The following is a 15,931-nucleotide window of genomic DNA, read 5'->3' as shown; positions in this document are numbered from 1 at the left end:
TGCATTTTTATTTATAGTATTTTTCATAGTTTATAGTTATATAATTATTTTGTGATTATTCAATTAATGTACATCTTTTGTATATCTTTCCTTTTAGGTTCCATTGAGGCCGAGACAATGTATCCCCAGTAACTGGCACAGTACTTGACACATGGTAAGTACTCAATACATTTGTGTAGAATGAATGAACAATCTTTCATCCACTCCAGACAAGTAGAATGATCACGCTTCATCATATGTTGTGAAGGATGTCCCATGCTAAATGATCTCTTATTGCCAAATTGTCAACAGAATATATTAGTTTTTAATGGAATCCAAAGGAAATGGATTAATGACTTACCATCAGCAATTTTTTATGAACAGATCACATAATGAACATAATATTAAAATACAGCATTAATAATAACAATGAAATATAAATTGGCACAAAATAATTGCATTCAAATTATTTCATTTAAGAAGGAAAGGGTGTACAGTGACTCATGAAATGGAAATCTATTTAAGTAGAATTACTAGAATTACTAATAAATGATTTCAAAATCATTTGAATGACTAATGCTTAAGATACAGAAAACTGAAAATGCAACAGTGCTTCTAATATACTATCTTGCTATTTAGAAAAAAATCTGTTAGATTATGGTGGATTCATTGCCTAACTCTTAAATGGTGCCTTACTGAGTCATGTAAAACAAAGTTTTAAGGAGAATAATACAGGTCTCAGATACTTATTTTGACAACATTTTTTGTGACTCCAAGGCTAAAAGCGTAAGAGGAAAGAGAACACCTACATATACCTCAGTACCTGCATTCATTGTCCTGAGGTGAGGGTTACCAGCTCCCCAAATAATGTCTATTCTGCTTTCTTTGCTGTTTGACTTCCTGTATTCTCTAAGAAATTACCATAGACTGTTTAAGAACAGTGTGAGGCCCTCTGGCATCCGGCATTATGATAACATATAATAAAACTTCAACCAACCAAAATGCATTATTGTTAAGTAAAAGTTATACATGTATACCTATGGTTGTAAAAAGGCCACATCTTGTTGGACTTTCTGACAAGGCCACCAATATATAACATCTCTTTTTTCCACATGATTGCTAAATGATTTGAGAAGTAAAACAAAAGAGTAAATATGTAAGCCCAAGATATCACCTTCATCACTAATGGAGGCCAGGAAGCAGATTGCGGCTTTAGCTCCATCAGCCCAATGAGCCTGCTTCCCCACATTAGAGAGACTACATCGATTTACAGAAAGAGGGGGCTTGGGCCAAGTCTCCTGTCATCATACCAGAGGTGGCTCCTGCATGGCTTCCAGCATGAAAGCAAAGGAAGACTCACGGTCCCTGTGGGAACCTGGCTTCAAGAGAAAACACGAGGGTGGAGGATGTCTAGCTACTCTTCCTAAGTTTTCAGTCAGAAAAATCACTCTGTCTTCCTGGAAAGAAAGTGACTAACAGCAATAAAAAGATGCCAGAATACATTAATTGAGCTTTCTAAACACAAAGGAAATGAAGAGTAGAGGGAAGCTTGCTCAGTTATACATGTTGAAAATGTCTTTAGTGGCAATATACTGGTTCTTGTCCCCCAAAAAGCAGGGACAGAATTGGATTTCACATCTTCCGCTTTCGGGAATAAAAAGACTTCAGTCAAAAGAGAAAAGTAGGAACAATTTCTGGCAAGAAATTTATTTTGATGTGGAGAATAGTACTAGGCATCTTTCTGTAGAAGAGCATTGAACTGTTGAAAATCAATTGAAGGTCATAAAAGAGGCAACTTAATTCGCTTTTAAAAAGAAAGGGTACATTTAAAATATGTTCATCTAGTTTGTAGAGTTATTTATCATAAAAGATTTACATGTTTGTTGTAAAAAATTTTAGAGAGTAAAAAGACAGGTTAAAAAAACGGAACTTTCTTATTCAGGCTTCTCAGTAGCAATTTCTCTTCATGTGTTCATGTTTTCTTTACACAAGTGTTCTCTATATATTTTCATGTTTAGATCTTGCAGACTATGCTATTTGATGACATGGGAAATGCAAATGCATCTCAATCTGGATGTGGAATTTACTTAAAAGGTTTAAAGGAAGAGACTTTCATGAAAGGACTCCAATCAGAAGTGTGGTCAGGATTAGGTAACAAACAAGGGAAGGTGGAGCATCAGAGGCTAGCGATGACAGGAAGCTAAAAGGCCAAATGGATAAAATAAAGACTTAACGTTTTTCTGGAGCTCTGTGGAAACCGAACTGGCAAAAAATCTGTGTGATGCAGTCTGTGGCAGTCAGCCTTTCAGAGGACAGATCAGGGAAGGGACGGGAAGAGAACACAAGGGTGAAAAGCAAATGGAAAATAATCAGACACAAGTTATTAAACATCTCTTGTAATAGAATTTTAGGGCCATATTACATTTAAATATAACCATACTATCTATTCCAACCACTACCCTGTTATCTATCCTTTAGGCTGCGTCCAATGTTTTTGCTGTTATAAATAACATTGAAATACATATGTTTCTTCATTTCTGCAATTTTTTTAAAATTAAAGTTTATTGGGGTGACAATTGTCAGTAAAGTTACATAGATTTCAGGTGTATAATTCTGTAATACATTATCTATATATAACATTGTGTGTTCACCACCCAGTTCTCTTTCCATCACCATATATTAGACCCCGTTTACCCTCTTCTGAAGCCCCCTTGCCCCCTTACCCTCTGATAACCCCAAAACTATTGTCTATGTCTATGAGTTTTTGTTTCTTCATTTGTCTTGTTCTTTTGTTGTTTTCAGTTTTATATACCACATATCAGTGAAATCATATGGTTCTCTACTTATTCTGTTTGACTTATTTCACTTAGCATTATAATCTCAAGACCCATCCATGTTGTCACAAATGATACTATTTCATCTTTTCTTACTGCTGAATAGTATTCCATTGTGTATATATACCACAACTTCTTTATTCATTCATCTATTGAAGGACATTTTGGTTGTTTCCTTTCTTGGCCACCGTAAACAAAGCTGCAATGAACATTTGAGCATGCATGTCTTTATGGATAAATTATTTCAGATTTTTTCGGTAGATACCCAGGAGAGGGATTGCTGGCTCATATGGTAATTCTATTCATAATTTTTTGAGGAACCTCCACACTGCCTTCTGTAGCGGCTGCATTAGTCTGCATTCCCACCAACAGTGTATGAGGGTTCCTTTTTCTCCACAGCCTCTCCAACACTTGTTACTATTTGTCTTGTTGATGATAGCCATTCTAACTGGGGTGAAGTGATATCGCATTGTGGTTTTTATTTGCATTTCTCTGATGATTAGTGATCTTGAGCATTTTTTCTATGTCTATTTGCCATTTGTATATCCTCTTTGGAGAAATGTCTCTTCAGGTTCTCTGCCCATTTTTCAATTGGGTTGTTTGTTTTGTTGTTGTTGAGTTGTATGAGTTCCTTGTATATTTTGTATATTAGCCCCTTATCAGAGGCACTGTTTTCAAAAATCTTCTCCTATTCAGTTGGTTGCCTCTTCATTTTGTCGATGGTTTCTTTCGCTGTGCAGAAGCTTTTATGTTTGACATAGTCCCATTCATTTATTTTAGCTTTTACTTCCATTGCCTTTGGAGTCAAATTCATAAAATGCTCTTTGAACCCAAGGTCCATAAGTTTAGTACTTATGTTTACTTCTATGCAGTTTATTGTTTGAGGTCTTATGTTTAGGTCTTTGATCCATTTTGAGTTAATTTTTGTACATGTAGACAGATAGCAGTCCAGTTTCATTCTTTTGCACATGGCTTTCCAATTCTGCCAGCACCATTTATTGAAGAGGCTGTCTTTTCTCTATTGCATGTTTTTTTCTTCTTTGTCAAAAATTATCTGTCCATATTTATGTGGCTTTATTTCTGGGTTTTCAATTCTATTCCATTGGTCTATGTGTCTGTTTTTCTGCCAATGCCATGCTGTGTTGATTATTGTTGCCCTGTAGTACAAGCTAAAGTTAGGAAGTGTGATATCTCAAGCATTGTTCTTTTTCTTAGGGTTGCTTTGGCTATTCGGGGTCTTTTGTGGTTCCATACAAATCTATGATTTTTTGTTCTATTTCTTTCAAAAATGCCATTGTATTTTGATGGGGATTGCATTAAATATGTATATTGCTTTGGGTAATACGGCCATTTTAACTACGTTGGTTCTTCCAATCCATGAGCATGGAATTTCTTTCTATTTCTTTGTGTCTTGTTCAATTTCTTTTAAAAATGTCTTATGATATAGGAACATTTGTGACAACATGGATGGATCTTGAGAGTGTAATGCTGAGCGAAACAAGTCAGACAGAAAGAGCAGAGAACCATGTGATTTCACTGATATGTGGTATATAAACCAAAACAACAAAAGAACAAGACAAACAAATGAGAAACAGAAACTCATAGACACAGACAATGGTTTGGTGGTTGCCAGAGGGTAAGGGGGTTGGGGGGTGGGGGGTGGGAGATGAGGGTAAGGGGGATCGAATATATGGTGATGGAAGGAGAACTGACTCTGGGTGATGAACACACAACGGGATTTATAGATGATGTAATACAGAATTGTACACCTGAAATCTATGTAATTTTACTAACAATTGTCACCTCAATAAATTTAATAAAAAAAAAAAAAAGAAAAAAGAAAAAAAAATGTCTTATAGTTTTCAGCATATAGGTCTTTAATTGCAATTTCCTTAGAGTAAATTCTTGGAGGTTGAATTATTACATTAAAAAGTACAAATGTTCAGGGGCGGCTGGATGGCTCAGTTGGTTAGCACGCAAGCTCTCAACAACAAGGTTGCTGGTTCAATTCCCGCATGGGATGGTGGGCTGCGCCCCCTGCAACTGAAGATTGAAAACGGCGATTGGACTTGGAGCTGAGCTGTGCCCTCCACAACTAGATTGAAGGACAACGACTTGGAGTTGATGGGCCCTGGAGAAACACACTGTTCCCTAATATTCCCCAGTAACATTTTCTTTTAATAAAAGTACAAATGTTCCTAGGCTTCTTAAAACTTGCTGATAAGACTTTGAATCTAATACATATTATTCTTGCACCATCAATGCAGACATGTGTTTGCTTTACTGCACATTGTATAGTACTGCATATTCCCATGAAAATTCTTTCTTATTTTGATGACTTTTTCCAGAGAATCATATTTTTCACAAAAATCACATCTGCATTTGTAAAAGAATATTTAAAACTTCATCTCTTTAATTTTGTTACAAATATTTTTCCATGTGCTTTTTGAACTCTTAAAATTATGTCAGCATTGTGTGGTGATAATAGTGTGTTGTGCTTTGCTACGGCCTCTGACCAGAATCAATGACTTAACAATCCCGTCTCTCCAATGAGGATTTGCGTTGTTGCCTTCATTGTTTAGCACCTTATGACTTACAATGATGTATATTTTCTGATCTATCTGGTTTATTTCATATTTAAATCAGTCCAGTTGTTTGTAATGTGCTAAAACAGAGCAGCTCTGTAATACCAACCTGTCCTGTGAGATATTTTGACAATGAAAGGCAACTAAAGATAGGCCCCGTGTTCCCTAATGTATTGGGAGGCGCACCACCTCCTTCTTTACCTTTCAGCTCTTGCTGATCAACTTTAATGATGATGATGGTAATGACAGCAGTAACACAACACAACTGCAACAGCAACTTTTGAGTGCTTAGCAGGGGCGGGTATTGTGAAGTAGCTACCACATCACATCAGCTCAAACACTGCCACAGTGCCTCTTTACAAGTCATGAATACAGTTTTTGGAGACTTATTTTGTTCTTCACCAAATCCTGTTGATTTTGTTTTCCAAATACTTCTTAAATTTCTCTACTTCTTTCTATTCTCACTACTTATTCAAACGGTCTTCTCTTTTGCTACTTTACTGCAACATTTTCAACTCTCATCTTGTTTGACCTCTTCGAAGCCTGCTGTTTAGCATATTTATTAATTTTTTAAAATTTCAATGTCTACTTTTATTTCCAGAATATCCACTTGGTTCTTTTCCAAATACATCTGAGTTTTTTTCCCTCATAAAAATCTTTATTCTTCATCGATTCTCTTGCTTCCTTGATCTCTCTGAATATTTTAAAATAACGTATTTTAAAACCTCTCTCCAATCACTTTGATCTCTATTTCTTCAGTATGAATGATCCCATTATGGCTTTCCCTAAGCTTGTCTCCCATGGGAGGTTTTTCTCTAAAAGGACTAGACATTTCTTGTATTTGCAAGTCTCTGATGTTGAAGTTTCAATGTTACTAGGACCCTACCGTGTCACCAGTTGGGACTATGCTATTTTTTCCTTTTTTTCATATTTTCCTCTAGCAAGAATTTATTAGGTTAAACATATCCAAGGCAACATTTTTCTTTTTTTTTTTAAAGATTTTTATTAAAAACATAGCTAATATGTAAAAATATATTAGTTTCAGCATTACATCATAATTATTCAATATATATATATATGATAGGTACCTGAAGAAGTGATCACCATGATAAGTCCAGCAACCATCTGACACTGTACCATGCTAACACAATATTATTGACTATATTCCCTATGCTGTATATTACATCCTCATGACTTACTTGTTTTATACTTGCGTTTTTACCTCTCATTCCCCTGCACATTCCCCCCCATTTTAATTTTTCAATTACAGTTGAAATTCAATATTATTTTATATTAATTTCAGGTGTACAGCATAGTAGTTAGACATTTATATAATTTAAGAAGTAATCCCCCTGACTAGTCAACCCACCTGGCACTATACATAGTTATTACCATATTATCGACTATATTCCCTATGCTTTACTGTAGTCCCATGACTGTTTTGTAACTACCAATTTGTAATTTTTAATCCCGTCTTCATGTTCACCCTATCCCCCAACCCCCTCCAATCTATCATCCCAACAATTTCTAGTACCCATTTGCCACTACATATAGTTACTACAATATTATTTAACTTATATTACTTATGCTATACCATATTACTTATGCTATACCATACATCCCCATAAATACTTTTTAATAACTGATTTGTACTTCTTAATTCCTTCCCATTTTTTTACCCACATCCACAATGCCCTTCCATTCTGGCAATCACCAAAATATTTTCTGTACCTATGAGTTTGTTTTTGTTTATTATTATTATATTATTATTATTATTATTATTATTATTTTGTTCTTTAGATTCTATATTTAAGTGAAATCACACTGCATCTGTCTTTCTCCGTCTGATACTCTACTCAGCACAGTATCTTCCTTCCAGGTCCATCTATGTCACTACAGATGGCAAGAACCCATTCCCGTCTATGGCCAAGCAATATTCCATTATATATATGTACCACCTCCTCTCTATCCAGTTTTCCAGCAACGGACACCCAGGCACCTCCACATCTTGTCCATTGTAAACAATTGCGATGAACATATGGATACACATGTCCCCTTGAAGAGGCATTTTGGGTTTCTTCGGATAAATACCCAGAAGTGGGATTACTGTGTCCCTTTTTGTCTGTTGTTATATATAGCCTTTGTTTTAAAGTCTATTTTGTCTGGTATAAATATTGCTACACCAGCTTTTTGTTTGTTTCCATTTTCATGAAATATCTTTTTCCATCCCTTTACTTTCAGTCTGTGTGTATTTCAATCTAAAGTGAGTCTCTTGTAGGCAGCATATGTAAGTGTTATGTTTTCTAATCTATTCAGCCCACCTATATCTTTTGATTGGAGCATTTAATCCATTTATATTGAAAGTAATTGTTGATAGATACGAGGTCTGACAAATAAGTTTGTGAACTTGTTGCAATAATGTTGCTAGCATTTCTGATATCAGAGAGAATATTAATTATGAATTTGTACCAACTGGACAGTTAACCAACTTTACTATTTGGAAGTGTTGAAAATGCTGCTCAAAAAAGTTAGATGACCTGAACTTTTCACCAACAAGTTATGGCTCTTGCATCACGACAATGCACCAGCTCACAGGGCACTGTCTGGGAGAGAGATTTTAGCCAGTAAATAAATCACTATATTGGAACACCCTCCCTACTTACCTGATCTGGCCCCCAATGACTTCTTTCTTTACCTGAATATAAGGGAAATATTGAAAGGAAGACATTTTGATGACATTCAGGACATCAAGGGTAATACGAGGACAGGTCTGATGGCCATTCCAGAAAAAGAGTTCCAAAATTGCTTTGAAGGGTGGACCAGGCCCTGGCATTGGTGCATAGCTTCCCAAAGGGAGTACTTCAAAGGTGACCATAGTGTATTCAGCAAAGAGATATATAGCACGTTTTCTAGTATGAGATTGCAAACTTAGTTATGCAACATCGTAAGTAGCTACTGCAATTTTATTATGCATAATTTTGATTTTTTTTTTTCCATCTTAAAGAAGTCCCTCTAACATTCCTTATGATACTGGTTTGATGGTGATGAATTCCTTTAGCTTTTTTTTTGTCTGGGATGTTTTTTATCTGTACGTCAATTTTAAATGATAACCTTGGTGGGTTCAGAACCCTTGGTTGTAGGTCCTTGCTTTTCATCATGTTGAATAGTTTGTGCTAATCCCTTCTGGCCTACAAAGTTTCTGTTGAGAAATCAGCTGACAATCTTATGGGGGCTCCCTTATTAGTTACTAGTTGCCTTTCTCTTGCTGCTTTTAGGATTCTCTCTTTGTCTTTAACCTTTGCCACCGTAATTATAATGTGTCTTGGTGTGGACCTGCTTGGGTTCATCTTGTTTGGTACTCTGTGCTTCCTGAGCTTGTATGTCTATTTCCTTCACCAGGTTAGGAAAGTTTTCAGTCATTATTTCTTCAAATAGGCTCTCTATATCTTGCTTTCTCTCTTTTCTTTCTGGTACCCTTATGATATAAATGTTGTAATGCTTGATGTTGTCCAAGAGGTGTCTTAAACTATCCTCATTTTTTAAAATTCTTTTTGTTTTTGCTGTTCCAATTGAATGTTTTTTTTTCTACCTTATCTTTGAAGTCACTAATTCGATTCTCTCCTTCATCTAGTCTGCTGGTGATTCCTTGCAGTGCATTCTTCATTACAGTTATTGTATTCTTCACTTCTGAATCATTCCTTTTTATTGTCTCTATATCTTTTTTTATGCTTGCTATCTCTCAGCAAAAAGCCTGGACACTCTGAGGCCTGTTGCCACCTGTTGACTCTGTTAAGTTTCAGCCACTGAAAAAGCCTCATGCAGTACGCGAGTTAGGTGACATAGGGTCTCAGAGAGTCACTAGAGTGGGAAGAGTTGTGGTCACAGGTTAATGTAGACTCTGGTTTGGTGCCAGTGCTGAGCCTGGAACTGCTTAACAAAAGTCTCAGAGCACACCATGGCTAGTTGTTGCCCACCTAGAGCCTATGGACTCTGACAGTTTTCCAAGAAAGAGTGCAATGTGGGGGAGGCTGGCTGCTCACGAGAAAGTGCCTCTGGCTTTGGGTGGTTTGGGTGAGCCAGGGTACCAGTGGAGCTCACCAGGCCAATCAGATTCAAATTTGGCTGTGGCAGGAATAGGGATCAACAAAGGAAATGGTGCCCACCTTCTGACTGCACGAGAGAAAAACCACACACAGGGAAAATGGTGACTGTCCTCTAGCCCTTGCCACAAAGCCACACCCCTCAGCCTCCCCTTGCCACCCCCCCCACCCCGTATGCCTCCAATGACCCCCAAGTCTCTTTCCCTCGTCAGGAGCCCTGGGTGAGTGCCCGGGAGAGACTCTGTGAGTGGGCTGTTTAAGAGGATATCTATATTTCTTGCAGCCTTCCATTTCACCTGGATGATCAGAATCCCCACTGGTTTTCACAGCCAGATGTTGTGGGAGCTCCTCTTCCCGGCACCAGTATTCTAGGCTGGAGATCCTCATGTGGGACTGGGGTTCCTCCTTCCTCTTGGCAAAACCTCTGGGGCCAAGATATCCCTCCCAGTCTCAATGCCCCATGGAGGCTTGGAACTAGCTTGTTTCGTGTCTCCATCCCTCCTACCAGTCTTGATGTGGCTTCTTCTTTATAAAAATTGTGTCCAGCCAGACTTCAGATGGTTCTCCAGGGTGATTATTCTATAATTTAGTTGTAATTTTAATATGTTCATGGAAGGAAGCAGACACAGTGTTTATCTACTCTGCCATCTTGGATCTTGCCTGGGACTATGTTTTATACTAGTTTCTTGTTCACTGTTTCTGAACTTTGTGGATAATGTGAATTTGGGTCTCATCCCAATGCAGTTTCTCGGCTTGGGTTCTGTTTTGTTGAGGACCGTTCCTCCTACCTATGGCCCAGGCAGGGTATCTGTCTTCAAATCAGTTTGAAGTTTTTGTAGTCTCTTCAAGGATGTAGTTTTCAAATCAGTTGGGTAAATACCCTGGGAGAGTGATTGTGGGATCATGTGACAAGACTCCTTTCAGCTTTGTAAGAAAGCTCCAAATTGTCTTCCAAACTGGCTGTAACATTTTGCATTCCCACCAGGAAGGAATAAGAAAGGCTGTTGCTCCACAGCCTTGGCAGTAATTAGTATTTCAAGTTTTTTGGATTTTAGCCATTCCAATAGCATGTAGTAGCATCTCATTGTTGTTTTATTAGTATTTCCTTAATGACATAAAACATCAAGAATCTTTTCATACTCACATTTGCCACCTATATATCTTCCTTGGTGAGGTTTCTGTTCATATCTTTTGCCCTTTTCAAAATTGAATTGTTAATTTTCTTACTGTTGAGTTTTAAGCATCCTTTGTATATTTTGGATAAAGTTTTTTGTTTGTTTGTTTGTTTGTTTGTTTTAATCAGATAAGTGTTTTGCAAATATTTTCTCTGAACCTGTGGCTTGTCTTTAAATTCTTATAACAATTTCTTTACAGAAGTTTTTAATTTTTAAAAATTAATTTAATTTTGATACAATACATATAACATAAAATTTACCTTTTCAACTATTTTAAGTGTACAGTTTAATGCCATTGAGTATATTCACAATGTTGTACAGCCATCACTACCATCCATTTTCAGAACTCTTTTCACTTTGCAAAATTGAAACTCTGTACACTTAAACCATGTTTCCTATTTTCCCCTTCCCTCATCCCTTGACAACCACCATTCTACTTTTTATAAATTTGACTACTTTACGTACCTCATATAAGTGAAATCATAAAGCATTTTTTCTTCTGTGACTGGCTTATTTTATTTATAATGTCTTTAAAATTCATCCATGTTGTAGTATGTGTCAGAATTTATTTTTAAGGTTGAATAATATTCCATTGTATGTATATACTACATTTTGTTTAATCACTCATCTGTGATGGACACTTGGGCTGCTTCCATGTTTTAGCTATTGTGAATAATGCTGCTGTGAAACAGAGTGTTTAAATATCTCATTGAACACCTGCTTTGAATTATTCTGGGTATGTACCCAGTAGTGGAATTGCTGGATCATATGATAATTCCATTTTTAATTTTATGAGAAAGCTCCATATTGCTTTCCATAGAGGCTGCACATTTTGCATTCCCTTCACTGTGCACAAAGGTTCTAATTTCTCCACATTCTCACTAACAGTTGTTATTTTCTGATTTTGGCTTTTGTTTTGTATTTTTGATAGCAGCCATCTTAATGGGAGTAAAGTGACATCTTATTGTGGCTTTTGATTTTCATTTCCCTAATAACTAGTAATGTTGAGCACCATTTCATGTGTTTATTGGTCACATGCATATCTTCTTTGGAGAAATATCTATTTGAGTACTTTGTGCATTTTTAAATTGCATTGGTTGATTTTTGGTTGTTGTATTGTAGGAACTTTTTAATATATTCTGGACACTGACCCCTTATTAAATAAATAATTTGCAAATATTTTCTTGCTTTGCATGTCTTTTCCCTTTGTTGTTTGTGTCCTTTGATGCACAGAAGTTTTTAATTTAATTAAATTCCAATTTATCAATTCTTTTTCTTTTCTGGGTTATGCTTTTAATGTTGTATCTAAAAACTCATCACCACCAAACACAAGGTCATGTAGATTTTCTAGTTTTTTTCCCTCAAGAAGTTTAAAGTTTTGTATTTTACATTTATATGTGTCATATATTTTGATTTATTTTTTGTGAAAGGTAAAAGGTTTAAGTTCACTGCTGGCATATGGACATCCAAAGTTTCCAGCACTATTAATTTAAAAGGCTATCCTTTCTCTATTAAATTGCCTTTTTGCCTTTGTCGAATTTCATTTTACTATACTGGTAGATCTATTTCTTGACTTTCTATTCTTTTCCTTGATGTAAGTGTTTATTATTTGGCTAATACGATGATGTCTCGATTACTGTAGTTTTGTAGTAAATCTTAAAATAGAGAAGTGTGAGTTCGCAATTTTTTTCTACTTCTTTAGGATGCATTAGCTATTCTAGGTCTTTGCCTTTCTATATGAACTTTATAATCAGTTTGCTTATATCTACAAAATATCTTGCTGGGATCTTAATTGAGATTACATTTAATCTATAAATCAAGTTGGCAAGAATTGACACTTTGACAACATTGAACGTTCCAATTCATTTACACAGAATATCTCTCCACTTAGTCCTATGCAAGGATGGAAAAATTGTTGTCTAGCTCTAAGCTTTTCTTTTTTTTTTTTTCTCTAGGTAGCCAACTTCCAGGTCCCTTTTTAGTCCTGGGCGTAAGGCCTCAAGTCCAATTTATATCCTATGTTAAAATCCATGTCTCTAAGGTATATATAATTTCTTGCCCACTCCCTCAACCATGGTTTCCTTCAACTAATACTCGTTAATATATCTCTGAATGCTCCAGCAGACCAGATTTATTTTACTTGATTTATGATACTTTTACAGACTTATCCTGTGGGCTTTTAAAAGTGCTGATCCTTTTCCCTTGGATCTCTGCCTTCTTCTATATACTCATCTTTAAATCTGAGTTTAGACATGATAATCTCAGTGAGGCATCTTCTGACTCCCTAATTAGGTTGAAGTTGCTCAGTTGTGTACTCCATGGTCTGTGTATATTCTAATGCTTAGATACCAGCAGTAGAACCCAAACTAACTTGGAAAAGAATATTTATTTAGTAAACATCTTAAAAGGCACATTCCTTTTTTAAATCCATTTTTATTCCTTCCATCCTCTGTCAATACCAACCGCAGCTTTTTAAATATGCTTCTCATCTCAAAACCCTGAGACAAATCTTTTAAGTCCCAGGAACTATTAGTTCTGAAGCCAACACCTTCTGCTCTTAGTTCCCCAATACGTTAGTGAACTTATTTACCATTCCTTAAGCTCTTATTATTTCCTCTTCTGCCCATTCTCTGAATCAAAGAGCCAAAAAACATGTCTTGTAATATTCAACATCCTTATGGAGTTGGAGAGGACAAAGATTTGCCTGGGCACACCCACACTGCTTTTCAAGTATTGGCTCTGTCTGCTTTCTCCATTGCCATGTTTCCATTACCCAGGAAAATATCTCTAACAGAGCAGGCACTCAATATTTGTTCAATAAATGAGAAAATGACCTTTTCTTTACATCTAACATTAAATGTTGGCATTTTCTCAAATATGCATTACTTGGATAAGACTTTTTAAAATGCCTTTTGGTCTTTTATTCATTTAAACATACATTGCATCTTTCTATAAGCAAGTAACAAAAATTAGCTCATATTTTGTAAGTTGGTTTTTCCACTCCATCATTAAGTCATTTTATTATGTCAATGAAAATAAATCTACACAATTATCTTAACAACTACATGTATAACAATTCTCTATTCTACTTTACCAATTTCTTAATTTTTGAAGGGTAGGTTGTTTGTAACTTTTCAATATTATAAACTGTGCTATTTTGAATAATCTTTTGTATGCATCGTTGCCCTTGTTTGAGAATTTCTTGAGGATAAATTTCTAGATTTAAAATGCCATGCTGAAGATTGTGCACAGTTTAAATTGTAATGCATTTTTTAGGCTGTCCTCCAGAAAATTTATATAAGTTTGTCCTCTCACTAACAGCAATCTGAGTTTCCTTTCCCTTACATTCTTGGTAACTGTAGGTATCTTTTAGTTTTTTATCTTTGCCAAACTGATAGGTGAAAAACAGCTATCACATTTTTTTAATTTCACTTGCTTTTTTTTTTTTGGTACGTGTCAGGGAAGTTGAATACTTTTCCATGCACTTAGCAGGTATTGTAATTTTTTTCTTTTCTTAAAGAACTTTAGTGCCTATTTGGTGTTCATCACTTCCTCACTAATTTTTAAAGAACTTTAAAAAATTATCCTTAATAACTTTTTCTTTTTTATATATGTTTAACGTTGTAAAGATTTTCTTAAGTGTCAATTCTCCTATAAATCTTCCAGTGACTCAAAATAACAAGTAAGGAAGCCCAAGCAGCCACATGCAGAGGCCACATGTACATGTTATGACTGGCAGTCCCAGCGGAGGTTTCAGTCCACAGCAAGTATCACCCAGAAGTCATATGAGTGAAGAAGCCATCTGATGACTCTAGCTCCCAGACATCAAGGCATCTTCAGCCAACAAGTCTTCCCTCGTGAGATCTCAGATATCATGTGTTAGAAACATGTTGCTCCTAAAGTCTCGTATCCAAATTCCTAACTCACAGAGTATGTGAGCATAAACAAACTTGTTTTAGACCACTAAGATTAAAGTGGCTTCTTTCACAGCAATAGTAACTGGAATAAGAGTTATTCATATTTTAAACCATATCTAAATTTCCAGTCTCATTATCTGACACTATCCTCCTTCTAAGGAGCATGTCAGTCTGGCATACATGGCCCCAAGCCACTTTGTCTTCAAAGAAAATGTTCTCTCTCAAATTCTCTTCAAAGAACATAGGATAGCACCATTTTCTGGACCTTAAACTACTGAAGGAATTAAGGAAATGGTCATTTTTCTTAAACTGAGTTGATTAGATTATTCACCATGGAATTTGGATTTCGGGTGATGAGATACTGAATTAATTGGCAATAGAATAGAAAATAAAAAAAATATATGGAAATATAGTTCAGTTATAAGTAACAGAGGTCCTGAAACTTCCCTAGTTGCTACACTTTTTTGTGTCCAAATGTTTAGGTATTCCTTGGATTCACAGCATATGTATAATTAAAATATTATAGTTCACTTGTACTAACTTAAGACACTTTCCATTTTCTTGCTACTTACCATCCTCAACTTTACTCAGATCTTATGCTTCAGTTATTGAGAATTTATTTTACTTATACTGTTCTCCCTCTCTGGAATACAAACTATAATGCTCAAATATTAGCTTTTTTTGTAAATACTGAATTTGTAAAGCACAATTTATGATTTTATCTCTAGTGATTTCACTACATTCCATTCATACCTTTAGAACCAATTCGCCCACTGGATTTTAATCATCTGTGTACATGTTTCTTCCCTCACTAAACGGAACACAGACAGCATAAGTGTCACAGATAATCACACACAGTGTCAAATATGAGAATTTTATCTTTATCCTATGACCTATTAAGTTGCATATGATTTTTATAATTCTACCAAAGAGAGTCAGTGCTAGGAAACAAGACACATTTCATTCTCTGCTCCTAATAGATGGGAAACTAGTATTTATTTAGTTCATCATGTTCCAGATATACTCAAAACCACTTCTGTCCTGCAAAAAGGATGACTGAACCATAGCCTATTTGAAAATCCCTACCACCCAGCAACAACAGAGAAGCCCAAATGGTGACATGCTTATGGGTGGCCAATGCCACAACAGGAGTAACCATTTCGAGGAAGGTGAATAATTTACTTTCAGTTGCTGTATATAATTGGTTGTTATCCTAATTTCTAAATATTTACAAAATGTGCGCCATCATTTGTTTCTATCAGCTGCTATATAAATACCAATTGGATAATTTTTAAACACAATGAGTTATAAAATGAAAGATGCTATAGTAATACTGAGAAT

The 15,931-nt window shown here is 35.7% G+C and overlaps 1 long non-coding RNA gene across 1 annotated transcript in view; it reads left to right on the top strand.

Moving 5' to 3' along the window:
* Positions 1–15,931, top strand: part of LOC141571686 (uncharacterized) — a 448,916-nt gene that overhangs the window by 16,156 nt on the left and 416,829 nt on the right. The window contains exon 3 of the long non-coding RNA XR_012496685.1: positions 98–154. This is a non-coding gene — a long non-coding RNA (uncharacterized LOC141571686). The remainder of the gene's footprint in view (positions 1–97; positions 155–15,931) is intronic.

The sequence above is a fragment of the Rhinolophus sinicus genome, linkage group LG05 (genome assembly GCF_036562045.2).
Source record: "Rhinolophus sinicus isolate RSC01 linkage group LG05, ASM3656204v1, whole genome shotgun sequence".
NCBI lineage: Eukaryota > Metazoa > Chordata > Mammalia > Chiroptera > Rhinolophidae > Rhinolophus > Rhinolophus sinicus.
This window is presented reverse-complemented; position numbering and strand designations above follow the sequence as displayed.